The following is a 14,686-nucleotide window of genomic DNA, read 5'->3' on the forward strand; positions in this document are numbered from 1 at the left end:
CTCTCTCTCTCTCTCTCTCTCTCTCTCTCTCTCTCTCTCTCTCTCTCTCTCTCTCTCTCTCTCTCTCTCTCTCTCTCTCTCTCTCTCTCTCCTTTTCAGAATTTTATATCATGGAGGAGAGGCAACAACACCTATTTGAATCTATAAGTACTTTCATTGATGTGATATTCTTAATGATTTCGGTAGCAGCTTTGTTGGGTTTTTTGGATTTTTCATCGGTGATGACGATTTTGTTGATTTGACATTGGCGGTAAATGACATAATGTGCAGGTCTTGAAGTGATATGGCCGATGACAGGAAACATTAGAGACATGAACTCGACTAGTCCTATCAGACTATTTTTATGGTCCCCGCCAGATTACACAATACTGCAATATTCTTTCTGTTTTGACTTTGTAAAACTTCAGTAAGACACCGTTTCTTTTCATATTCATTATTGTACATACTTTGAAGCGTCTGGTGAAATAAAGCATTCATTAATTTTACTTACCGAGATTATTGGACTGATACAAACATGCTCTTGAAATCACGATTTAATTATAAAAAATAAAGCCACACCGTCGGAAAAACCGATGATCGCATGTTTTTTTTTCAGACGCATTCCATCCGGAATAATTATTTGCCCAAAAAAGGTGCTCTCTTCCCATGGCCAGGCCGAAGGAATATCGGTACCGAAAATCTTTTCACGTCTTTAAACTTCCGAAGATGTCGTAATCGTCAATAAATAACTCAAAAGTTGGTATAAATTAAAGGGCGAAATCATGGTGAATGATATGAGTGTTAATCCACCGACATATACCTTTACTCAATTAGAAGATGGGACACTTAGGTAAGTAAACACTGTGCTTCAAAAATGTTCACAGCTTTCATCAGTTCAGAAAGTGCGACGCCATCATACTCCAGAAATTGACAGCGAATGAAACGTGGAGCAATTTGAGATCGCTCTTTGAAAGGATACTTGCACAATTTACTCATAGTTGTACCGTTCATGAATGAAATGTTAAAATTTGGTCACCATATTTTATTCAATAGCTTTCAAAGTTACGCGGTTTTTGCATATCGTTCATGCAATGATGCTGGCATCGAAGGTGGAAGCACAAGCTACAAGCACAAGCTCTATGAACAAATGCGACAATTACCGTTTGCTGGTCAGCGAGGGAAGTGTAATTCGGAACATTACGGAAAAAACACTGGAAATATATGTAAGCTATGTCTCAAAGAGTTAGTGTTGCTAGACCACATCATATATATATATATATATATATATATATATATATATATATATATATATATATATATATATATATTGAAACATGTAAGCTATGTCTCAAAGAGTTACTGTTGCTTGACCACTTATAATATATGTATATATATATATATATATATATATATATATATATATATATATATATATATTATATATATATATATATATATATATGGGAAATGTAGACTCTTACAAAGGTCTTAACAATTATGCTGGATTTCGAAGGGACCATGGGAGCTACGGTTTTATATTTAGAACTTAAAAATGGGTCAGTGCCAATGTGCGCAATGTACTGGATTCCAAGAAGTGCAATGTAACGTTGACATCATCAAGGAAAATGGTCAGTGTATGTAGGGGTATTAAGATGTACTTGATATATCAGATCATAAAGGGGCGGGGAACATGTAGGCGCATGTATGTGGGAAAGCGGATGGCTGGTCTTAAGGTAGATCGTACCTCGGGGACAGATATTCGGACTCTCAAACTTTTTCAATTCTTTTCTGATCTACCACTTGTGGGGGTTCATTTTAAAGCTCTTGGAGAAAGAAAACATTTTCACCGTTTACCGTTTCATTAGTTTTACGAAAATCCAAAATTTAATTTTTCCTATAGAGTTAACACAGGGATGGCAGCCATTTGAATTTCAAAACTCGCAAAATGTTGGGTAATTTTTTTCGCTAGTACAAAAATTTCCACGTTGACCCCTGATTTATATTGTTGATTTGGCAAGAGAATGATTGAAAGTTTCTTTTAGGAAAGTTTGAGCAAAAGTTTAAGTCCTTCACCATCGAGGCGCATACTACCTTAAATTTCAGATTGGCGGACACGAGATCCTAGATGCAAAGTAACTCTGGGCGCTTACGGACTTCCGGACCACAACATTTCAATAAGATTAAAAATCCGATGTTTAAACGGAGCAGTAGTACGTTGCATTAAAAATTTACATTACATTGTATGATTTGATCATAAGATTTCATTGGAAAGCACCACGATGAAGATGAAAACCCATCACATTTTCTTAACAGAATCAGATAGACCAGAGTCTGAAGACAGGCCTTGCAGTCTTTCAAATCTTACTCCGCCAACCATTAAATCTGTATCCAGGAGACGCAGTATGTCGTTGAGTGTGACAGTGTGATATCATACGATCTCCAATGTTAGAGTTCATAGTGAACTCTAGTAACTCTGACCCTGCTCGCATGAAAGTCTCCACATGATGTCATAGGTTACCGGGGTCAGAGTTCAAAGGGTTAACCTTTTCGGACTTTTGCCGGATGTTTGTCACTGGTATTCCCTAGTTCAAGTGTTCTACCTTGTACGATGTAAGTGATTGGTCTCCATAGTACTAACCAATAGATTACACATGTGTGTCTGGCTGTATTACCTCTCGATGGAAATCTCATTAAAATAAACTTACGGACACAGCGATATACAATGACAAAGTTAATTTCGATAATGTCAAGTCAATTAAAGAAAACTAATACCCAGTAAATCCTTTATCACGGCAAAAAAGGGGAAAGGCTACGTTATAGCACATACGAGGATAAATTGTCCGTGGTCTTAGTGACAAAATTGTCGGCCATTGACATACGTGATCGGAGACTACTTGGCACATGTGTACTGAATTCTTCAATGAAAGTAGCTTACGCCAGGAAATAGGAAGCTGACAGCTTACATCCTGTGATGATCACGTATAGTTGTTCTTTTAGTCAGATATCATTTCAGTCTATTTTGCCCTGCTAGCTTAACAAAAAGGAAATGAAATATAAGCCGTAATCTTTCCCCCTTAAAAACCAGTAGAGTTTCGTATCACGGAAAGCGAGAAGTCTTGTATCGAATGTCTGCTTATTCACTCTGTATGGCCTATGTATGATCCAAATCGACTTTAGCACTGTGTATAATCTGTGTATGGTCATAAAGTGTATGTGTATGGTAGTGTTCTACCTTGTAAGATGTTAGTGATTGGTCTCCATAGTACTAATCAATAGATTCAACATGTGTGTTTGGCTGTATTACCTCTCGATGGAAATCTCATGAAAATAAACTTACGGATGCAGCGATGTACGATGACAAAGTTAATTTCGATAATGTCAAGTCATTTAAAGAAAACTTATACACAGTCCCTAAATCACGGCAAAAAAGGGGAAAGGCTACGTTATAGCACATACGAGGATAAATTGTCCGTGGTCTTAGTGACAAAAATGTCGGTCATTGACATACTTGATCGGAGACTGCTTGGCACATGCGTACTGAATTCTTCAATGAAAGTAGCTATACGCCAGGAAATAGGAAGCTGACAGCTTACATCCTGTGATGATCACGTATAGTTGTTCTTTTAGTCAGATATCATTTCAGTCTATTTTGCCCTGCTAGCTCAACAAAAAGGAAATGAAATATAAGCCATAATCTTTCCCCCTTAAAAACCAGTAGAGTTTCGTATCACGGAAAGCGAGAAGTCTTGTATCGAATGTCTGCTTATTCACTCTGTATGGCCTATGTATGATCCAAATCGACTTTATCACTGTGTATAATATGTGTATGGTCATAAAGTGTATGTGTATGGTAGTGTTCTACCTTGTAAGATGTTAGTGATTGGTCTCCATAGTACTAATCATAGATTCAACATGTGTGTCTGGCTGTATTACCTCTCGATGGAAATCTCATGAAAATAAACTTACGGATGCAGCGATGTACGATGACAAAGTTAATTTCGATAATGTCAAGTCATTTAAAGAAAACTTATACACAGTCCCTAAATCACGGCAAAAAAGGGGAAAGGCTACGTTATAGCACATACGAGGATAAATTGTCCGTGGTCTTAGTGACAAAAATGTCGGTCATTGACATACTTGATCGGAGACTGCTTGGCACATGCGTACTGAATTCTTCAATGAAAGTAGCTATACGCCAGGAAATAGGAGGCTGACAGCTTACATCCTGTGATGATCACGTATAGTTGTTCTATTAGTCAGATATCATTTCATCTTTTTTGCCCTGCTAGCTTAACAAAGAGGAAATGAAATATAAGTCGTAATCTTTCCCCCCTTAAAAACCAGTAGAGTTTCGTATCACGGAAAGCGAGAAGTCTTGTATGATCGAATGTCTGCTTATTCACTCTGTATGGCCTATGTATGATCCAAATCGACTTTAGCACTGTGTATAATCTGTGTATGGTCATAAAGTGTATGTGTATGATAGTGTTCTACCTTGTAAGATGTAAGTGATTGGTCTCCATAGTACTAACCAAAAGATTCCACATGTGTGTTTGGCTGTATTACCTCTCGATGGAAATCTCATGAAAATAAACTTACGGATGCAGCGATATAAAACGACAAAGTTAATTTCGATAATGTCAAGTCATTTAAAGAAAACTAATACCCAGTAATTCCTGAATCACGGCAAAAAAGGGGGAAAGGCTACGTCTTAGCACATACAAGGATAAATTGTCTGTGGTCGTAGTGACAAAATGTCGGTCATTGACATACGTGATCGGAGACTGCTTGGCACATGCGTACTGAGTTCTTCAATGAAAGTAGCTTACGCCAGGAAATAGAAAGCTGACAGCTTACTTCCTGTGATGATCACGTATAGTTGTTCTTTTAGTCAGATATCATTTCATCTTTTTTGCCCTGCTAACTTAACAAAGAGGAAATGAAATACAAACCGTAATCTCCCCCCCCCCTTAAAAACCAGTATAGTTTCGCTACAATGTATCACGGAAAGCGAGAAGTCTTGTATCGAATGTCTGCTTATTCACTCTGTATGGCCTATGTGTGATCCAAATCGACTTTATCACTGTGTATAATCTGTGTAATGGTCATAATCTACTTATGAACGCGCTTCGGGGATCGATATTTTGACTCTCGAAATTTTACATTTCTTTTCTGATCCACCACTTGTGGGGACTCATTTTAAATCTGTTGGTGAAAGAAAATAGTATTTATTTTTTCCATAGGTATTACAGCCATTTGAATTTTAAATATTGGTAAATCTTGGGTTATTTGTGTCTCTAGTACCAAAATTTGCTGTGTGACCCCAGATTGTTATTCTTAATTTTGAAAGAGAATGGTTGAAAGCTTCGTAGGAAATTCGAGCAAAAGTTTATAGCTGTAAGTCTTTCACTTTCGAGACGCATATGACCCTAATCAGCATAGATTTGGACCCTACACAATCCATACACAGGCTGTGTATGGCTTGTGTAGGGTCAAATCTAATTTATCATCATGTATGGCCTGTGTAGGGTCTTTATATACTTAATGACAGTGTTTGATCCGTGTAGGGTCATAATCTACTTTATTGTGTAATGTCACAATGACAACCCTCGTCTTCTTTTCGTGTGCAGGAAGAAGAATTGATGCAATACCATCAAAGGAGTCTGTGTAGATATAGAGCGCTCTTTGAAAAGTTGGCGGATGAAGAAGAAAAGTATGCAGAAACACCCAGTTTCCAAGGAGGCTTCCAGGGCATATTATGGCGCCTCGAAAGAGTAGTTACCAAAATAAATTCCATTGTAAGTACGACACCTAGCCCCAAATACCATCGTAGGAATGCAAACCAGGAAGAGTGAGTGTCTGGTAATTTAAGTGTGATATTATGAAATTGAAACAAAACAGAGAAAGGGAAAACGATCTCTAAAAGGGACCTCCGTTCGGAAAGGGTTCTCACATTCTTAGGGACTGTCAGTTTCTTCAGCCTGGGGGAGCGGCGGATTCATGGGGGTGTCACCCTGTTTTTGACTTTGGTGATAGGGGGGGTCACCATGTTTTTGAAATGCCCAATAGGGGGGGTCAGTGTGTTTTTGAATTTTGACACAGGCTCATCATTGCCTAAAATGCTAGTGTCAGCCACAAAATTCATCATTCAGTTGTATTTTTCGTCGCGCCCTTCGGGCGCGTAACTTTAATAATCAGTCATATTTTTCAGCACGCCCAACTTTAACATATCAAGCATACATACATCAGAGATATCTGTATGTTCAATATTTTTCAGCGTGCTCTTCAAGCTCATTACTTTAATATATCATACATCTTTCAGCATGCCCTTCAGGTGCATGACTTTAATATACAAGGCATATATATCAGAGATATCAGGATGTTTCACATTTTTGGCGCGCCCTTCGGGCGCCATACTTTCAGAGATATCTTGATGTTTGCTAAGTGAAAGACAGAATACAGGATTGACTGAAAATAATAAAGCAATGCAATCCATACTCCAACGTCACAAAAAATGCAATCTGTGCCTCCACGAGAAAATTCATACTCCTCAGATATCCAGAAATGTGCTCCCTCAACAATAGAAACGAATTAGTATCGACCTGCAGACACAGGAGAAAATTTCTCTTGTGCAGTCACTAATTATTCAACCTTTGCAACAAACAGGTGCCAACAAAAACAAAACAAAAGAAATCGTTTTCCCGCCTAAAGTTTCAGTCGATCACAGCCACCCGATGAGTGTAGGCGGCTCTGCAGCCTATACGAAACAAATTTGTAGTAGAAATGTAATATTTTAGATTATCCTGATCAACTCAGTTGTGTATATATATATATATATATATATATATATATATATATATATATATATATATATAATATATATATATATATATATATATATATATAATTTATGTCCATCTTTTGTTTTACCTTTGTCGCGCCCGGGGGGGTCACCCTGTTTTAGAAATTTGGAATAGGGGGGTCACCCTGTTTTCAAAATTTGGAATAGGGGGGTCAGCCACTTTTTGACGTCGGCAAAAAATAATCCACCGCCCCCCCCCCCCAGGCCGAAGAAACTGACCAGTCCCTTACACATGCCGAATGAATCACTCAAAAATTACGTAAAAACAAAAACCTTCATAGTTCTTCTTCTAACATTGTTAAATTTTCAAGTATTTTCACCAAATTCTACACCAAGAAAACTTTTCCTTTTCACAGCTACATACGGATAACTGCACAAGTGCTGCCCCCTTGCACTGGGACAAGATTCAAGATTCCGGCAAAAGGCACTTCAGACAGAGGAAGATATTGCAACGATTCGCCGACTACTCACTTTACATACCCTTAGACGCCGATCGTATTAGACGTAAAGATCTCGGATGCTAAATCAACTGATTTTAGGGAAATTTTGTCATTTTGGCGCACGGTGTTTTTACAGCACGTTGGTGAGCTTTTGAAAGTGACCCTTTCTTTTTGTAACAGTTACACGTCTTATTTTGATGCTAACGTGCCATATAAGATTGATCTTGGAATTAGGAGCAGACATCGATCTTTCGAACTCGAGAGAAAAACCCGAATGTATCAAACTGCAACTCTCTGAATCTGACATTGTTCGACCGTTTCCGATTTTGAGCCAATGTGCTCGGAAGGTTTATTGTCGTTTATAATACAAACAACAAGCTCACTGAGTCTAAAGACGTTCCTACCTTCAAGCTTAAAGGATATGAGTGCCAATATATGACGAATGTTGGATCTTCGGATCCTGAAATTCCTTCGGCCATCGAAGTGCGAACGTCTCCGCAAACGTAACTAGGCTTTGTCGATTTCGAGAAATCAGCACATGAGAGATATGTCATATAAATTTATATAGATGGTAGCGAAGGTAGCAAGACAACATATGTAAAAATGAAACAAAAAAGTTCACAAAAAACAAACCCTCGCAAAAATAATATCATTTCAAAACTTCAGTGCAATCTGTTCATGCTACTATAATTTTAATATCTACTTTTTGATAGAATTTAAACTGAGTTGAATTTGTCGAGAACTAGTAAGTGCACAATATTTATTTACTTATTTATTTATCTATTTAACAATGACTTCAACGGTTGTGACATTTTACGGAGAACTGTGTGTAAAGATACAAACACAAGAGACAATACTGCAATACGTTTTAAAAACCAAATACGAGGAAATATACGTACAGAGATTATATATGACACGTTCCATTATTTCTTTTTCCGAATGTCAAATTCTTGTCCAAACCCTCGAAGCATGTTGAGAAACCCATGCCAAGAAGTGTTGTCATATCAAACCCACAACCTGGCTTCCAGTTACATACAGAATCGCCTTTGAAAAAATCCTTAAGATCGATCACTTATAAAGCGCTACATGATTTGACTTTATCATACATTGCGGACTTAATCACACAAAGTAATACCAGCTGACCTCTTTATTCCAGCAATAAGCGATTATTCAGTATACTTAAGATCAGACTTGAATCATACAAGCTGAATGGGTGTTTCAAAATTCTCAGGGGTGTAGATCGTTAACTTGCAATTGGCATAAAAATAATCTTTGAAAAGACCATCATTTACATATATGAATCTACATTACAAACGTGTTAAAACATAAGTCATTCATAATCTATTTCTGTTATATACAATAGTCTTTGTCAATACAAAATCACCTGGGTAATGATGCTTTATAAAGTTTTGAACTTTTCTATGTAATTCGTCTTTTTCTCTAAATTATTAATTAAGAAATGTTATTTATCAACAGTATGGTATACTTATAATAATTAAGAAATGTTATTTATCAACAGTATGGTATACTTATCATAATTAAGAAATGTTATTTATCAGTACTGTGGTATCTTATCATAATAAATTGTTGCAGATCACAAATGGAACTTTAAAGAGTATTGTCTTTATGTCATGTCTGTCCCTATCAACATCGCCAGCAAAGAAAATATTGTGATCGCCACATCCTATGATGTTGTAGTATGTACTCATGTCCCTTGCCAATCATATAGGGAAAACATTCTCTTTATATTTTCCACGACATATTAACAACAAAGACTGTCAGTTTATGAAAAATATTTCATTGCTAATCCAAATTAAGTTTAGATTCGTCCTTCGTGCACGGGGCCGGGGTATAATAGAACAAAGAAAGTCTAGTACCACTATAATAGAATGTTACAAACGTTGTGGTATAGAAAGCAAGCAGGCACACAACAGATAAAAATAATGTCAACCGTAAGATCCATAAGGTAAATGATTGTGACTTTCGTTTGTTTTCATTTAATGAAGATCCAATTTACTTCATAAAAAAATTATCGTCAAGCATGGTTTTCCCCTTTTTAGTGTCATATACAAGGAAAACAAACTTGAAATTTTGAAACAGCTACACCCTCAATCGTAATTTCGATTTGTTTTGTCACTTGGTATACAATACAGCACATGAAATGAGCAGACACAACATCACAGTGCAGTTCACGATGACGTCATTGCCATGGTTACCGACATTACAATAGTCTGTATCACAGCAACTCGTGCACGTTTTCGTTTCTGTAAAGTAAAACACAAAGGTCAGATCTAATTCTCTGTCTCCATCACTCTCTCTTTCTCTCACTCTTATATATACAAATATATATATATATATATATATATATATATATATATATATATATATATATATATATATATATATATATATATATATATATATATATATATATATATATATATATATATATATATAAGATTTCGTGGTTAAGAAACACAAACTCTTGAACACAATGTTCCTCAAACTAACTTTATTACCCAATGCGTCGTTGATATAATCCATTTTAATCCGTGTAATAATCGTTGAATGCCAAAATGGAGCTCTTACTCATCTTACTCCATCTATCTATCCATCTATCTATCTATCTATCTATCTATCTATCTATCTATCTATCTATCTATCTATCTATCTATCTATCTATCTATCTATCTATCTATCTGTCTATCTATCTGTCTGTCTGTCTGTCTGTCTGTCTGTCTGTCTGTCTGTCTGTCTGTCTGTCTGTCTGTCTATCTATCTATCTATCTATCTATCTATCTATCTATCCATCTACATACATACATACATACATACATACATACATACATACATACATACATACATACATACATACATACACACACACACACACACACACACACACACACACATACATACATACATACATACATACATACATACATACATACATACATACATACATACATACATACATACATACATACATACATACATACATACATACATACATACATACATACATACATACATACATACTACATACATACTACATACATACATACATACATACATACATACATACATACATACATACATACATACATACATACATACATACATACATACATACATACATACATACATACATACATACATACATACATACATACATACATACATACATACATACATACATACATACATACATACATACATACATACATACATACATACATACATACATATTGTATCTATCATCTAGCTTATTTGGCGCATACGCGCACAGCTGAATTTCAGAAAAGTGGCGACTGTGCTGCTAAACTTTCTTTTACTCCCTTTGGTGTCTTGTATATCTCTTGCTAGATAGGCAAACCATACGGAGTATGCATGTATGCATGTTCGCATGCATACATATTATTATACATACTCATTTAGTTGGTAAGAAGGTGGATTATAGAGAGGTTCATGTGCTCTGCGGCAAACAGAAGCCTTGTTGTACAAGTGTAGGTCTTAACATGTGTCCTCTAAAGTGCCATTTTGTTAACATACTTATTACAAACTATAAATTCATGATGGCATGTACAGAACATGGTTAGCAGGAGAGCGAGGCTTTGAAAAGGAAATCATGAAATTTGTGACAGTTTACATAGCAAAGGAAATTAAACAATACACAAAGAATAAAACTCATGGAAAAATGACTGGTTTACACGAAAGAGAATGATGGAGAATTTTGAAGGCGGGCTGAAATAGTCATAGTATCGTAGAAAATTCATACCCTTTTACGGAGTTAAGGACTTCTCTTGGCAACACATTGGTTTACCTTCTGTAAACTTAAATTTATTGGGCGATCGCTATCCTCGATGAAGCGCTGCCCCATGTAAACACATAATACCACTACTCACTAATGCTATCATGGATATTATTACATAGCCCTTATAGCACAGCGCCATGAACGGTTAAGTTATTGGAGAACATAAAACAGCACCATCAGAATCTCACACCCCCAAGGACCTGGGATCAGATTTCTCACGCGAGTGAGAATTTGACAAACGAAAATACCTTCGTTTGCGCCCTAGTACAGTATTGAGAAGTGATGGACTCCATTTCTAGGAGCTGTTTGAAGTTACATTACACCATATTTGATTAATCTATTCATTTTGCCAACTCAGGTGTCTCTATGTTCAATGTGTTTCAGATTTGTAAATGCCGAAACAGGGCAAAATATCCAACATTTCAAGGACCATTTCAGATGGCACGTTAGTCTGTTCAGTTGCATTAGTGAGGTAGGATGTATCTGATGTGACATATGTCCAGGTTCGTTTTGTTAAAGGAAACACTTTGACACCGAGCCATTTGAAGTATAAAAGGACATACTTGACTGAATGAGATAACATCGAAGTGCGAGTGTCCACAGATCTTTATTCTTGTCTATTTGGAACCAACAACGCCATCAGTCATCCTTCAAAAGATCTTGACTTTTCTAATCCTTTTTAATATGTACACATGTCGTCTTCTTTAGCCAGCCAGTTTCACAGGGGACTACGTTTGGCCGAGTTAACGTTACTGGCATTTAAAAAGCTAAATTTTGTACAATACCGTGTGACATTGCTATTAATTTCCCGGTTGTTTAAAGAGGCACTCCCACTTGGTAACATTTTTAAAACACGGTTTTTCAATGCCAACGGTCGATATTTGACATGGCGACTGGATCGCGAGATATCAATAAAAACATGTCATTTCCCGAGCGTATTTTTCACATCCCGAAGTTTTACGATCGTTTCTGATTTTGACCCGAAATCCATCGAAGATTAGTTGTTGTGCTGATTGACGATATTCTAGGGAGTCTACAATAAGTTCGAACAACGCAATGAATTAACTTCCCACTGCAAAGACTATATACAGCATTATGCCCTAACCTCAGGTCAGTTTTTTTAAATTCTCCTTAGTTTTTGTCGTTTTCATTATTCTAAATCAGTTGTACTATATTTTTAACCAACACCACATAAACATCAGTTTTTACAAGTTAAATGTTAGCCGCCTCCGATGACTACATTTTGTCGTCTGCCACACAGTGCGTGTGGTTCGTCGCGCGCGTGGTATGCGTCTATGCACACCACGTGGCGGCCGCTATGTATCAACCGCACGTAACCGAGCTAGTCGCCTATGCGAATTCTGGTGGAATCTACTCCGGAATAAAAGGACGCGATGCGTACGCCGTTCTACATACTCAGTACGCCCAAATAATCACGTGATGCCGGTACAAACAAACCCACATGTGTACTGAACGCGTATGGAAATACACGTACGTCTGTGCGCGTTTGCGCACATGGCTTTGTTGTACCGTGGTCGATTCGAATTCCGGGTTTGGCCTATGCGAATTCTGGTGGAATCAGCATACGGTTGCGACATAGAGATATCCGCCGGCGATGAATACACATCGTTTGACAGGGTTTAAGAACAATGTTGTCTACTAGATGATGAGTTGTAACAGTACCATCAATTTTTTATTTATGTTTTGTTTTTGTCTCGTTTTGGCGTTTCAGCTGTGGAACTGCGAGATGAAGTAGGTAAAAGATCGTTATTGAACTTTGCGTCGTTGATACATTGCCATACGGGACGAAACCCTCTCGATTATAATAACTATGGCTGCTGGTGCGGTAAAGGCGGGGGTGGCAGAACGGTCGACGAAGTAGATAGGTAGGCGTCTTCATAGTTGTACACTTTTAACTTTTTAACTTTTTGGACTACACTTTTAACTTTCCAGCGTCGCAGGCGACGCAACTGTAAACGTCCGGACCTTGCACATATAATAATTCTAACGAAAAAACTAGGAACGTTTGAACGCTTCTGTATCGGGGGTCGTAGGCTTTGTACAAAAGTAGAAGCGTAGGAAGAAAGTGGTGGTTTGGGAGGGGAGGGCGCAACTTTAGTTTTGAGAAAATTTGCATATAATTTACCTACTTTGCATATAATTTACATATTATTAAAGAGCCACATACTAAATTTTTCAATTTGTTCATACGTTGTCGAAACATCTGTCAGGTTAATGCGTAATGCATAGTGATAACAAAGCTGTAATCGAGGTATTTATTTTATAGAGAAATCAACAAATACGCCGATGTTCTTTCAAATTTAGTAACAATTTTTTTAATCATTCAATGAAGTCATTCACTGTCATGAGATTGGTACACTTATCTTATTTGTTGCACCCTCCTGATGACAATACGTTACTAATTCAAATTTTCCGTAAAACAAACCTTGAAAAGTCTAGATTCTCCATCTTAAAAGCACGCTCTTCAGTGCAGTTTTAATGGTGACCATGGAACTGAACATTGTACAGTTTTCGTACATTGTCGAGTTTTCGTGATTATTTCTGATCTGAGAATAAGTTTTATCGCAAAGGTACTCTCACAAACGTACGACTGACGGGATCTCAGATTGAACTGAATGTCCAGCAACGCGTGTTTTGATTTATCCTGTCAGGTGTTGTAAAGCCCATGATCTTTGCTACGATCACGCTCTGGATGTCCGTCCTATTACCCTCACGTAGCAAATTATAAGTCATCTTGTTCTCGTTGCGGTGAGTTCGAATTCTATTTGAAAACATTATGTTTTATTCTGAGGCCGTAAGTGGTTTCACATGTATACGAAGACAAATTTCTGTCTCTCCAAATTGTATATTTCGTTGACGTTCTACACATTTTATGGGCTTGCTCTGAAGCCTGTCGGAAATTTAAATTTGTCTCCCTCTTGTTGTCGTGAAAAATTAAATATTTTGTGGTGGCCATTTTAAAGGGAAACCGTCGTCGTAACTGCGCCTGTGCGAGTTTCTTGTTTACAAACAATGTATTTCGTGCATGATATCTAGATGCACCTCATCATCATAGCTGCAACATGTAAATTATACGATGTAGATTATGACAGACATGTTTTAACTTTCATCAATCACCATCGTACGTTGGATACAGTGTTTACATTAGTCGTATGGGTCCCATACGACCTTTGAGCGCAGTTGTGTCCCTTTAAATTTCAAATTTCGGCTCACTGTGTTTTCCCTTTCCAAAGTTAGCACAGAGATCAAGCTCCAACGTTTACGCTTCTTTGTGAAAGATAATGATTTTTAACTTTTCTGTAGGAAATTTGAGCAAATGTTTAAAAATTGCATTTGAAGGAACGTATTACTTCAGTCATTTCGATACACTACAGATCATATCATAAAACCGCCAATTTCCAACGCCCCCGTATACTTCAATAAAATAATATTTTCTTTATCTCTCCTCAAACAGATTCAGTATCATCCTACAGTTCAGATCGCAGAGCAAGATGCAAGTACGACGTGTGTCGATGTGACTTAGCCGCAGCCCAATGTTTCTCCAGGAACACCTATAACAGAGGGAACAAG

Source organism: Ptychodera flava, chromosome 2 (assembly GCF_041260155.1).
Source record: "Ptychodera flava strain L36383 chromosome 2, AS_Pfla_20210202, whole genome shotgun sequence".
In the NCBI taxonomy this organism is placed as follows: Eukaryota; Metazoa; Hemichordata; class Enteropneusta; family Ptychoderidae; genus Ptychodera; species Ptychodera flava.